The 12,936-nt window shown below is 43.3% G+C and overlaps 1 long non-coding RNA gene across 1 annotated transcript in view; it reads left to right on the top strand.

Moving 5' to 3' along the window:
• The window catches only part of LOC311440179, a 49,244-nt gene extending 47,920 nt beyond the window's left edge, over positions 1 to 1,324 (top strand). Inside the window, exon 3 of the long non-coding RNA XR_014695256.1 lies at positions 671 to 1,324. This is a non-coding gene — a long non-coding RNA (uncharacterized lncRNA). The remainder of the gene's footprint in view (positions 1 to 670) is intronic.
• The last annotated feature ends 11,612 nt before the right edge of the window (positions 1,325 to 12,936 follow it).

The following is a 12,936-nucleotide window of genomic DNA, read 5'->3' as shown; positions in this document are numbered from 1 at the left end:
AAACTCCTCATGTGGTATGCCTTGCAGTTAGCTCATTCTTTCTGCTGGATGGAACCTCAATACATTAAAAAAAGGATTAGTATGTGCAAGCACAAAAAAAATCAGAATACTGTAGAGCACTTAATTGGCCAACTGCCGTCAACCATTTCAGCACTTGCATCTTCCTAGCTACTTGTACCGTATTGTTAGAGGAGAATAAATCATTTGACACAACTAGGTTTTAGAAAAATATGTGAAAACCATTCAGGCAAAAAATCAGTTGAAATGTATGAAATTTTCCATCCCAGTGCTCTCTGCTAAGAGAAAATATTTCAGCGTGGTGCAATATTTAATCTTGTTTTAAAATAAATAGTTTACTATATAAAATCACTCAGGGTGTGATTTTTAAAGCACAGTGTAATTTTATTTTCGTCTTAAGGTTTGTACCGAGAAATGCTGGCACATCACACATAAGGCCTAGGCACACTCACGCGTTAGAAATAATCCTGCTGCAGTTGGGTTGTGTAAGGCACATGCACGAGTTTAAATCCATGAAGCACGTAAACTGATGGAAGTTTGCAGACGTGGCTAACACTGAGCAGAGCCCGTGTTTGCTTTTATACAACGCGTGGCTTTCCCACCTTTACAATCTATAATGTGTGTGAGATGCTTCTGCTCTTTTATGCTGTAGGAAAAGGTGCTTTTTTTCCAGCTGGTAGAAGAAGGAGACCACAGAAATTCTGGGGCTGAGGTCTGAGCCCCACAGGATGGCATGTGAGGAGTCTGTCCACACAAGTCCATGCTGCTGGTGCTGGTTGAAAGACACTGCCTTGAAGGGGTGAGCCTACAGGTGGTCCTACAGACTCAGCTTCTTGCACAGAGATTTGGATGCAGAAAGGAGCACATCACACCTGAAGCAGAGCACACACTTTGCCGAAGTCCACTACAGAGCTTTTTGCGAAGTAATTAAAACCGTAGGGGTTTTGCAGCACATGCAGGCATGTACCACCAGTTATGGCTCATTAAAGTCCTGCTCCTGGAAGCTGCTGAGAACAGTAGACATTTCTGTGAGTGAAGCAATCTTTTGCTCTGAAGTTTTATGATCTACAGGAAAGCAGTACTGTATCTGACGCCTGTATGCGACCAACACAATCAAGCAGTAAGTGGCTCCACATGCATTCTCTTAATTCTTAGCTGTCATATTGAGACTAAATTGGGCATTAAATTAAGGTTCAAGAGAGATTAAATTGTGACCTGAGGTGTAGTAAAGTCACACTAAGCACTTAAATATAAAACCTGTTGTTTATGGAGAATAAAAATAAGAAGTCATGTTGCTTTGTTTGTAGAATTCAGTTTATTCTTTTAAAGACAAATTTAGAAAATTTAAAAATAACTTATGAATGTGTATGGTTTGTGTTTACTTTCTCAAAGGTACAGTAGATGGAAGAGCTTTAGGGTTCAGAAGGCTTTCCCATGCCCCTTCAGCTGCTTCTGCAACACTCTCCTCTGTCCCCAGGTAGTGATCAGGGAAGTTCATTAGAAATAGCCCTGTGCACAGCAGGCTATCCTCAATTTTGTGGATCCTAGAAGCTGAATTTGACTCATTCTGTCTGTATGTTTAGGGGAATGATAGTTTTCTTTGTTTTGGAGGGGTTGGTTTTGTTTGTTTTTATCATTGCTTTGATGACTTGACCATCAAGCATGCTTTCTGGCCCCTCGTCAGGAGGGCTGGCAGCTTGTGGAGCAGGTCTGTAGGGGCAGGAGGGATGGAGCAATGGGCAGCAGGTCTGGGTAGGCTGCGGGGTGGGAGCTGCAGTGTTCGGGGCAGGCTGCAGACCCCAGCCCCATGTCCCACCCGATTTGAGGCTGACGTGGGTCGGGGAACCCTCATCTCCCACAGCAGCAGGACTGCCAGGCATCTAATTGGCATCACCTCATTTCTTTGAGAGGCCCTATTTCCCTGGTCACACCAAATCCCTGTCATCACATGCAACTTCTAATTGAAAGGAGAGAGAGGCAGTCTGGCACACCACTCCTAAAAGCCTGCTGATCTTTGCGTTGATGACCTAATCTTTGGTTTTATTTTGTTCCTTCTCATGCTGCCTATATTTTCAGCTCTACTCTCCACGTTCCTCCTCTCTGTATTTTGTTTTTTCTCCATGGTCCTTAGTATATATCATTCACTGTCAAGCTGAATTTTCCAGTGGTGACTGGGAAGACAGCTACGTGCACTCATTCAAATGAATGAGTCGGTCTGCTCAGGAGCCCTGCCTCTGAATTACCATGTCTGTGACTGGCAAGTCTTAGTGTAAAACCTAGTCCTGGCGCAGTTTGGCTCTAAAGCCAGCGTGCCATTGCCCTGCACGGGCTTGGTTTTCCCTGGTGACTGTACAAAAAGGATGCTCTCAGCCCTCAGAGCAGAAGGCCTGCCTAACACAAAGGCTGCCTGGATGTTGGAGCTGAAGATCCAACCCATTCTACTTTCTGTTCTCCTGAGGCTGAAAATAACATTGATGTGAAATGTGGCATAAGCGAAAATGATCAAAACACATCGCAAATTTTGGTCTTTTAAGTACTGTCAACCAGAGAACCGGACAACCTTGGATGAGCTTGGTGGTTTGCTTGAGCCATGTTTAATCTGGAATAGATCTTGAAGGTTTCTGGTTCCCCGTCCTGTGCTCCGCTCATTAGACCACGCTGCCTTGCCACTTCAAATAAGCAGTTCTACAGCTTGCTCATTTAAAACCCTTTTGTTCCTCTTCTTCTATTTCTTATTTATAAGAACATTAAATTAAGCATTTGCCTTAAATTAAATCATGCAACTCTGTGGTATACTTTTCACTTCAGCAAATATTATTAAATAAACCCTGTCATGTAAACAATTAAAAAGGAAATTCAGGAGTATTCTAGACATCGAATGCTCAACGTACGCAACCAAATGCAATCGTATGCCTAGCGAAATAAATGATGAAATTAGGTAATTAAAAAACCTTACCCCAACACAGGGCCTTCACATAAGAGCTGATACGCAAGAAATCCATGAGATCAGTTCTCAAACCGCAGGCCTACTGAGCGGATGATACAATGCCTCTCACAGCGAAAACCTCCCACAACGGGGCTCGAGCTATAGGCATGAATTACTGTAATTACAATTCATTTAGGAAAATTAGGCTGCATATTACTCATGGATTTAAAAGCGGTATGGGCGTTTGAAGAGCACAGACAATGATCCCCACTCTCAGTAGATGGTGGAAGGTTCTCGGGGTTTGGCTGGGGCATCCCGAACACGGCTGCTGGCCCTCGGGGTTGGCAGAGGGCTCTGACATGAGAACCTGCATTGGACTGCCCTGAGATTTTGATAATTTGTGTCAGCTTCTGAGCCAGATCCTGGGCTAATCTGTTTTTTTTATTATTATTATTTTTTTATTATTATTATTTTATTATTTTTTTTTTTATTTTTCTGGAAATTAAGGCAAAATTGGATCAGTTTTGCAGAATTTAGCACGGTGGTGAGTGATGCACATTTTTCCTTTCAGTCCTATTGATCATGTTTTCTTTGGATCCAAATTTGCTTTCTGCACCCTTCACTTAATTACAATTGTACACTACATATATCATCTTGCTCCCGGTTAGTTTCTATAGACTTTGCTGAAGGTATTTTTTTTCTTTCCACTTTAAGATTGAATTGCATGCTGTTTTCATAAAGGTTTTAAGGTTAAGTGCTCCAATATTCCTACTGCTATTTCTGGCCTTGTAGTAAAGTTTTCCTCTGCTATTTCCTCATTGATCTTTTCAAAAATAGAAATGACTTGGGGCTCCCTGTTATGCTTGCAAGAGACTTGTACATTTTGCCACACTTTGGTGGCACATTGCACAAATTTTCTTTGGTGTGTACCTTTACTCCATTCCCACCCCCCCTCCCAGCCTTTCCTTCTCCAGATCTGTTCCCTTTCTTTTTCTTCCACCCCACGGCTCCTTATCAGCAGACCGAAGCGAGGAGGTGGTTCCCTTTAGCATGTAAATAAAGCAACACTTCTTCCAGTAAGCAGCTCAGGCTGGCATTATGTGCCAGAAACTCTCATCTATACAATGATGAGTTCAAGTTCTGCATTGTGTGAAGGGTTTTTTCTTTCGCAGTAGGAAAGGTGATCAGTCTGCAATTAGCCCTCTCCTTCCCTCCTTCCCCAGCCCTTTGTAACTCTGTCTTTGCCAGTTTCTCATCTCTCAGGACCAAACCCAAAGGTAACTTTTTGGGATCCATTTAATATGACTGTCCTCCCATCGTCCAGCTCTGCATAAAATTAGCCTGTCCTGCAGCTGCCAGTAAATGATGTGGCATTAGAGCAATATTTGGAAAGATGTGCCTGGAGTTCACTATTCTGGTCGGATGAGTGGGGAACATGCTTTTGCATTTTAATTTGAAATTCAGTGAATATTTTGAATGCCACAGCATGTCTATAACATTATTTAAAAGATCCTGTGCACTCAGGCATGTAATGATTGACATTGGCTGTAACTTGATGCAATGTTGCACTGTTTTAATTCTTTTCGGGGCAGTGTTATCTTTGATCACTTCACATTCACTGGAAAAATCCCACAATTGCAATCCCACATTATGTTTCAGTGAGGATGCCAAGTTCTCTCTGGTACGTAGCTATTCAAGGCACTTTGTCCACCCTCAGGCTGCTCATTAAAGTGATGGCAGTTTCTATTTTAATGAATAAGGTAGAGTGCAAATTCCCAACTTCATTCATAGACCTTGAATGGTAAAAAGGAGTGGGCTCTTTTTTCAGTTCCCAACTTCTTTGTTTTCTTGGAAATTGTGTAAATGTGTTCATAACCATGGCCACAACTCCGCATGCATGCAAAATCCATCTAAGTTACAAGTTTTTAATTCCTGTCCGGGATTCATATCACTTAAAACTTCATTTTGCTACCAGTCCCCATCCCAAATTTCATTTCTAGACACAGCTATGTGTCCAGATTGTGAGACGTAAGAGTAGGAAGATGCCTGACATGAGAGGCTTAGTTCTCTGCTTTAATTCTCTGTTATTCCCCACTAGTGCTCGGTACCGTGCCAGAAAGCCTTTCCATACAAAAATAACATTTCTCGCTTGCAGTGACTGCCATTTAAAAGACTGCACTAGCCCACAGTTACACAGCAGGAGCATGAAAGCCGCTGCACATTTCCTCTATGTGGTTAAAATACAGCACTTTAGGGTAAAGCAGGAACGAAGTGCTTCGCTCAAGTGCTGCACGAGTGCGAGCAGTGTCCGGGGAGGAGCCGTGCTCCCTGCTCGCGCTCCTGCCATTATCCCCACGCCATTCAGAGCTGGCAGCCTGGGCTCCTTCCTTTGAGCACTGCTGCCCCTTGGTTTGCTGTGAAAAACCCTTTCTAACAAGGGCCAAGCCCCTGCCCATTACCCAGAGTTTGGGAACAGATGAGGCTGCCAAGGCAGTGCCTTTGAAGCGGCGCTGAATAACTCCGAGAAACTGGGTTAAGGAGCGCGGGGGCTTTCTGCTCTGCCCACTTATGTTTGCGTGCCCCTGCAGAGGCCTCCTGGAGCTGCCCTGGCTGGCAGGATCCACAGCACTGCCTCCGGTGCTGGGCTCACCCCTTGCTCCTCTCCATGGCCAGCTTTGCCCTGCTCTCTGCAGGTCATCAGCCGCTGGGCAACGGGGCAGTGGGAGCAGCTGAGTGCCCCCCAGCTCACGGTGTCCCCCCATGCCTCTTCCTCAGGGCCAAGCCAAGATAACCCTGCCTTCATCTTCTCTGTTTTCCCCTTCATCAAGCTCACCAAGGTGATCCTGCCTTCATCTTCCCTGCCCATTGCTCCTCAGGCTTTACCCATCTTTTCCACAGAGGTTTTTGCCCGAGATGGGCAATACACATTTCTTTGCTGAGTACATGCTGGTTTTTACCCCATTGTATAAAACCAAAACATCAAATGCAATCAGCTCTTTTTTATTTTTATTTTCTCACCGAGGAAAACTGAAGATAAATATTGAAATTTAAAAGTTTGGGTTATTTAGTAGTGACAACATATGGTTGCAGGAGACTAGGGAACTATTTGAATATGGTTTTCATTTGCATGTGTTCCTCCAAAATCCTCTTGCTGAAGCATGCAGTTGCAGAGGGGAGCTGAAACATTTAATCATTCCGTAAAAGCAGCTCTTGCCATGGATTTGTTATCTCCATGGATTTTTCACACCGAGAGATCTTTGTGGTACACAGAAAATGTGATCCAGAAGAAAAAATGCTCCCTCTTTCCAGCTACACCAAACACACCTTCATTCCTTGGAGCTGTTTTCCTTCATCCACAGGGCTCAGGACTCCCCAGTTCCCCAGAGAAGGAATTCTCCCCAGACTGTGTTTTGATAGAAACCATGCTTGTCTGGAAGATGTGATTTACAGATACACATCTGAGTCAGAAATATAAAATAACGACCACAAATTGTCTTTTTTTTTCTTTTTTCTTTTTTTTTTTTTTTTCTGGGGGTATCCTTCATCCAATAACTTTACATTTGCATCTGGTACTGAGCACTGTTGCTTCTGTTTCATATCTGCATCCACAGACACATGCACACAGATTTCAGTTTCCACCTCTGATTTTCATCATAGTTGTGTGAGCTGGCCTCGCCACGGAGCCCTCATGGTGAGCTTCGGCTCTCCTCTGAGACATTTCCTGTGGTGAAACATGATCAGTGGCTGAGCTTCATGCCTGATGAAACCTAAAATTAAATAATATGTTGGGGTGGGTTTGTTTTTTTCTGTAACTGATAGCTTGCAGTATTCGACAAAGGAAGCCACTATGTGGCCTTTTTGCCCTGAGCATCCTCAAAGAGCATCCTCAAAACACGCACAAAGATTTTGCGTTTGGAATTGTAAATTATGATTTTCCACGTGCTGCAACAGATATTGTTCACTCCCCTAGAGCTGCACGAGTGCAACAAAACAGAACAAAAACAGGAGGCTGGAACGACCAACCGGCACGTAGGTGTGCAGAACTCGAGCTTTTTAAGGAGTGCACACATCATCGGAAGGGCTGTGATCTTAGCAAAGTATGGCCCCTAACATGCAAAAGAAGCAGATCATTGAATTAAAAAAGAGCCAGTTCCCGGGATGTAATTGCACCTTAAGGGCAAATAAATACCTTCTTGCTGCTTAGATTGGTAGCGCTCCTTCCCATGGCTGAAGCATCAGGAATAATTAGGCTAAAAGACACTTGAGCCAGTAGAGGAAACACATACTGCATTTTATGATGCTCTTGCTGGGCTTCTTGTGTAACATGAGAGAAATATTATTAACACCAGTGCTAAGTTGGTGTAGGATTACACCCCCGTGTTGGTCTAAACTGCGCTGTGCAGCTTTCCTCACTTTTTATAGCTCTATTAATGATTTTTCAGAAATTGTGGGCTAAAGGAGTATTAAAATGTCTTGGCAATGTACTGTTTCTCAATCTTTTTACTGTGGGATTATATATACCTTGTTTCTATTTGATTTTGATTGCTTGCTTGGCCTAGATTCTCCGCAAGCATTTGGTACGACTGAATAATTTTTAGTTGTACTTTCGTGCCATGCTTTATGCTAATCTGCTGATGTTTTGCAGCTACAGCATTGCCAGTCGGTGCTGCAGTCTGCAGGCTTTATCCTTTACTGGATTTTTAACAGGGTATTTTATTGCCTGTCATTACCATTCATTGTGGCTTTATGGACTGTGCTCGCTGCTCACGCGCTCCCTCCCACTGCCGCCGGCTCCCTCCCTGCCGTGCTGGGGCCGTGCCGACCGCGGAGATTTCGTGGCAGCCCCCACACCCGGCTGCTCCCACTGCCCCCTAAGACCCCACTGCCCCCTGCCCCGGGAGCTGCCAGAGCACTACGGGTGGGAGCTGGACGTCTCCGGGCCACGAGCTCTTCCCAAATATCTCTATCTCAATATGAGATGGTTTTCCAGGAGAAGCTGCACTGGGCTTTGGGAGTTTCGAGATTTGTCAGGTTCTTTGTCTTGTGCTAATGGAAAATTGGAGGGAACTGCAGGGTTTCATTCAAATGACAGTTAAATTAATAATTATTTAGTAAGAACGTGTTCAATTTCTAATAACCAGCTTAGGAGCGTTTTCCTCTTTTATTTAATAACATAAGGGCATAGGCCACAACCAAACCTTTATCTGCATGTTCTCAAAGTTTTGGTGATTCATGTAAAGCAGGACTCAACTCCAAGTAATGTTGCTGTGACCCTGGGGAGATTCTTACAGCTCTCTGCTCACCTCCCTCCTCCTTTAGTAGCTTACACCATTTTGGACACTTTCTTTTAGTTGCAGACACTTTGGGGACAGTGAAATCCAGTCACTGGGAAAATATTTAAGCTAGATCAGGATAGGGATTTATCAGTTTAACCTGCCAAAAAACAAAGACAAATAACTTTTTGATGCAGATAGGACCTGATACCATCTTCCTAGCCCATGGACTCCTGGACTAGAGCTGCCCATGAGTCCAAGGAAGCAGAGAGATACCAGCAGAGGCTGACAGGCAGAAACCACTCTGATGTTGCCTGGGGTACATCGCTTTTTTAGTGCTGTTGTCCCTCTACCTGTGAAGGCCTGAGATCAGGGAAAGGAAGGCTGGAGATTTACTAGTTTGCAGTCAGACTTGAACAGAGATATGTGTGTATGAATAAGAATATGCATAAATCTTTGCCTGCCTCTACTCAGCAAAAGGAAAATGGATAGAGTTTCCTGGAGCAACACTTACATGTTTTTATCGGTGTTTTTAAAATAAATAAATCATTCACTCTATACTTTTTAGCGAGATGATTTATATCTTTACAATGCAGCATTATTCAAAGCAAGCAAATGTGTTAGAGTGGGAGCGCAGGAGCAGCATGGTGAAAGCCCCGCTCCTCGTGCTTGATTATCTGCAGTGGCTGCTAACCAACAAGTTAGCTCCCCTGTGCTGCAGAGACATACATTTTAAAAAGCCTGGCTTGAACACTGACTTCTGTGGGAGCTGAGTGCTCAACACTTCCCAGGATTGGACCTCAAATACTTATCTGTGTGAGCTTTCCATTATTCATTCTACAAATGAAACTGGTTGTAATGTAAATTATAGAATGAATCTTTCTGAGGCTTAAGATCCTGTAACTTAAACCTCCTAGGCTGCTTATCTGCCTTCTGCCACCTACCTACAGTTTATCCAGTGCACTTGGCATTCTTGATTGTTCCTTGAATATAAATTTCAATCATACCCACAGGGTACCTCTGTTCTATAATAGCTTGCATTGTGAGCAATTTAGCAAGAGAACCGTTCTGCCCAAACTGTGAGTGAGACATTTGCTATTGGGAAAAGCAAAACCCTTGGGAAGCACCATGCATATTCCTAACATGACGCTGTAATAAGGCAATTGTATTGAAATTAAAATAGAGATTGAGAGATTTATCTCCCCTTTCAGTCATACAGTATCATGGAGCTGTCTGGAAGCCTCTAAGCAAGGCAATCCCACATATGCAAAACCAGCCCTCTCAGAAAGTCGGGCCGATTGGCTGACGATTGCTTGATGCCTTTTACAAAAGTCATTAAAATTCTTCCTTATCTTGACAGAATAACTTTGCACTGTAATAATCCCATTAGACCCCAGTTGTTCTGCTTTTCCGCCGGCCAGGTTGCACACAAGGCCTGCCGTCGTGGTCCCGTGGCTGCCGCTCGCCTTGCTCAGTGTACAGCCCCCAGCCAGCTCCATGCATGAGCTTCAAAACACCATAGGTGCTGCGGGAGAAGCTCCTCTGCCACATGAAGAAGTGCAGAATGGTCCTGGCAGTGTGTTCACATACATCACAGACCTCCGAATAAAAGCTCTGTGGAGCAGCTAGACTGGGCACCTGCATAAAACATAAAGAAAGTCTTTGTGGAAGCTGTGCTTTCAAAGAGAGGGAATGGTAAACTCTGTCCCCCTCCTGCACTCACACGTTCTGTCCCCAGAACTAGGAGATAAGAGACAACAAGGAGAAGAACACGGTGTGTTAGGGGAATGAGTTTGGCATAGGTAGGGATGAAAGTGTAATGAGTCTTGAAAGCCTAGTGGTCTGTGAGAAGGTACAAGATGGAAAAGGTGGTATTTGCCCTAAGTCAGCGGGAAATGTGGTTGGGAGCAGTTGTTAAAGTATCTCCCAGAGCCGTGGTTGCATTTACAACTATGTCATTTTTAATTAAAAGACACCTGTAAGCAATAAAGCAATTGTCAATGTGATGTACCAGCTCGTACCTTGAAGCAGCACAAAAACAGAGCAGTCTATTTGGAGACATCGCTAAGGGGAACTACAGCAGGAACTCTTTCAGGACATTGAAATGTGTCAATGTTCCCTCAGCCAAGGGAGACCCATGACAGTCTTCTCAGAAACCCGAGAGACGTATTCAGTGGTTCCTACCAGTATTAGAAATCAGCCAGAAGGATTATGCTTAAAATCTATTGCAAGTGATTTCCTTTAATAAAGTTAAGGAGATTTCTCTCCTTAATACTCATCATGTTCCTCCTGAAGTTCATTCTATTATTGTCCTCACTAGTATTTCCACAATGTCTTCCTAATATTTATGGGGTGGATAGAGAGCTTTAGCCTCAGATACATAGGAGAGCATTTAGGGAGGAAATACAGCTTTTCTGGGGAGGCAGTCACAGGGCATGGCAGAACACTGGTGTGTCCTGCTGGTAGGGCCACGGGGGAAGAGAGTGAAAAATGGGTAATAGGTAAAAATAGGTAACTTATTTTAATAGTCCTTTCCAAACTGAATGGTTTTCTCACTAAAAACAAATTCCAAGCAAAATATGAAATACTTATTCAGGTCAAAAATGGAAGCACTTCACTATTAACTAAAATGTCTGAATTTGATGTAGGGCAACTGCCAAAATCAGAGAGGAAATTTCAGGGAATGGTGGTAGTGGTTTCCTTTTTTCCTAGTAGTCTTTGACAGGAAATTCGCACAGCACAGGAATTCAATCATCCAAAGGCCTCTCAGTTAGGACACGTTCTTAAGAAATCAGTCACTAACTCAGATCAGCCCTGTGAAGTCGATTTGAACCACGCATGCTTAGGTAAATGTCCTCACTAGGAAGTTGTGGAGCACTTCTGGGCAGACAGTCTGCCCTGTGGAGTTCCACAAGTGTAGAAAATAGGTGGATAAAGTGTGAGTGGCTTCGTGGCCTGAAGGGAGGGCATTACCCTAGGAGAAACCTGAAGGCTTGGCTCTGTCCACGTGCATAAAGATCAGTTAAACGTTAACAAACTGAGAAAATCTGGAAGTCTGTAGAACCTCAGAAAGTCTGTAGTGTGCTCTACCAACATCCCTTTACCACCAGCCCTCCCAGTGAAGACCAGAACCACCTTTCTCAGTGTTGTTTTTTTCTGAAGTTAGTGCATTATATTCTTGATATGTGTGTAAAACTGCACTTTGGGTGAGGTGTTTGAGCTCAGCTAGAAACATCTGCTGAAGCAGGCAGGCTTTCAGGTTTATTACTGTGTCCTTCCACATATGAACTTTATGGAACAATTCTCTTATTGAGCTTCACTTTACCTTCTGTAGAAAACTAGGAGGATACTCTTTATCCTAACCTATCCATTTTGAGACAGAGTTAATTTTGGCATGATTTTAAGAAGGGCTTTTAAAATTAAGCCTTAAGGGAAGATCAATTCCTTATTTTTTAGCTGTTGTTAGCAGTAATCCCTGGACACACCAAATGAGGCTGAAGTCTCAATGTGAAATATCCTACAATCAAGCAGTAAGAGAAAGTCCTTGTCTGGAAAAGCTTACATCTGAAAACAAAAACATTTTTCAGTATTTCTGTATCACTGCCTTTAACCAGCTTTTTTTTTTTTTTTTTTTTTTTTTTTTTTTTTTTGAGAGCTTTAACCAGCTCTAACACTGCCTTTAACCTGTTCCTTTGGAAATCAGTGGCCTAACTCCATCCTGACTTCATTTGGAGCACAAGCACAGCCAAAGTGCATCATAAACACAAGGTGGTAGTAATTACATCTGTTTGTTTGCTGCACAATGGCTGTGGAGAACTTTCCTCTGTCTTTGTCCCAAGAGCAGCACTATGTCTTGAAATCAATAAAATCGATACCTTTAAAAAAGATTTGTTGATGTTTGGACTGCACATAAAATTAGATCCCCTGATTAATACCGTTATGATGTGACAGCATCACTATGTTCCAGTACGTGAAGCCCTTCCTTGTTCACCCACTTACAAATTACAGTATTTTGTAATAATAAGAGCTAAAAATTACAGTTAAAAGAATAGTTATTGAGTTCCAGAAATAAACTGTGAACGACTTCTGTTGTGCTCCCTTTCCATACGCACTGTATTGTCACTTATTCATGTCCTTCCTCACACTGGATATCAGAGCACTCAGCCAAGCAGCAGGGGCTGCTCTGCTTAGAAATGTTAGGTGAGAGGATTTTTGTGTCTTTTAAAAATTAATCTGAATGATAGGTATAATTTCCAAATCTTTGCTGGTTTCAGCTTATTCCCCAGACTGTCCTAGGTTGTATTTTCAGTTGGCTTTGCTTCAGCCCTGGTTCAGGAAGGAGCTTGTCTGTGATCTTGCTGGTATAAAGCCAGCATAGCATCACCTTTAATGATAAGCTTGCACCCTCATAAAAGAGAGCATGTTCCACATCCTTTACTGCACACTGTGTCCTCTTGGTGTGACTTGAGGGCGCAGAATCATTCTGGAAATGGCTGCAGGGGCACTTTGTGGTCTGCACACAGCTTGAAAGCCAGTGGCCAAACTCACTGCTCAATTGTTTTACACCCTGGTGTCTTCAGAGAAGTTGTACCTGCTTTATACTAACATGAGAAGCAAATTGGCTTCAAGATCTCCAGCATTTCCCTTCCTTCTCCAGTGTTTCTGAGCTCTGGGAACGTGACTGGGACAGAAGAACTAGCAAGTGGGAATGCTTTGCAT

Source organism: Aythya ferina (assembly GCF_964211825.1).
Source record: "Aythya ferina genome assembly, chromosome: 7".
Lineage (NCBI taxonomy): Eukaryota > Metazoa > Chordata > Aves > Anseriformes > Anatidae > Aythya > Aythya ferina.
Note: the sequence above shows the minus strand (reverse complement) of the source record. Positions and strands in the feature narration are given on the sequence as shown.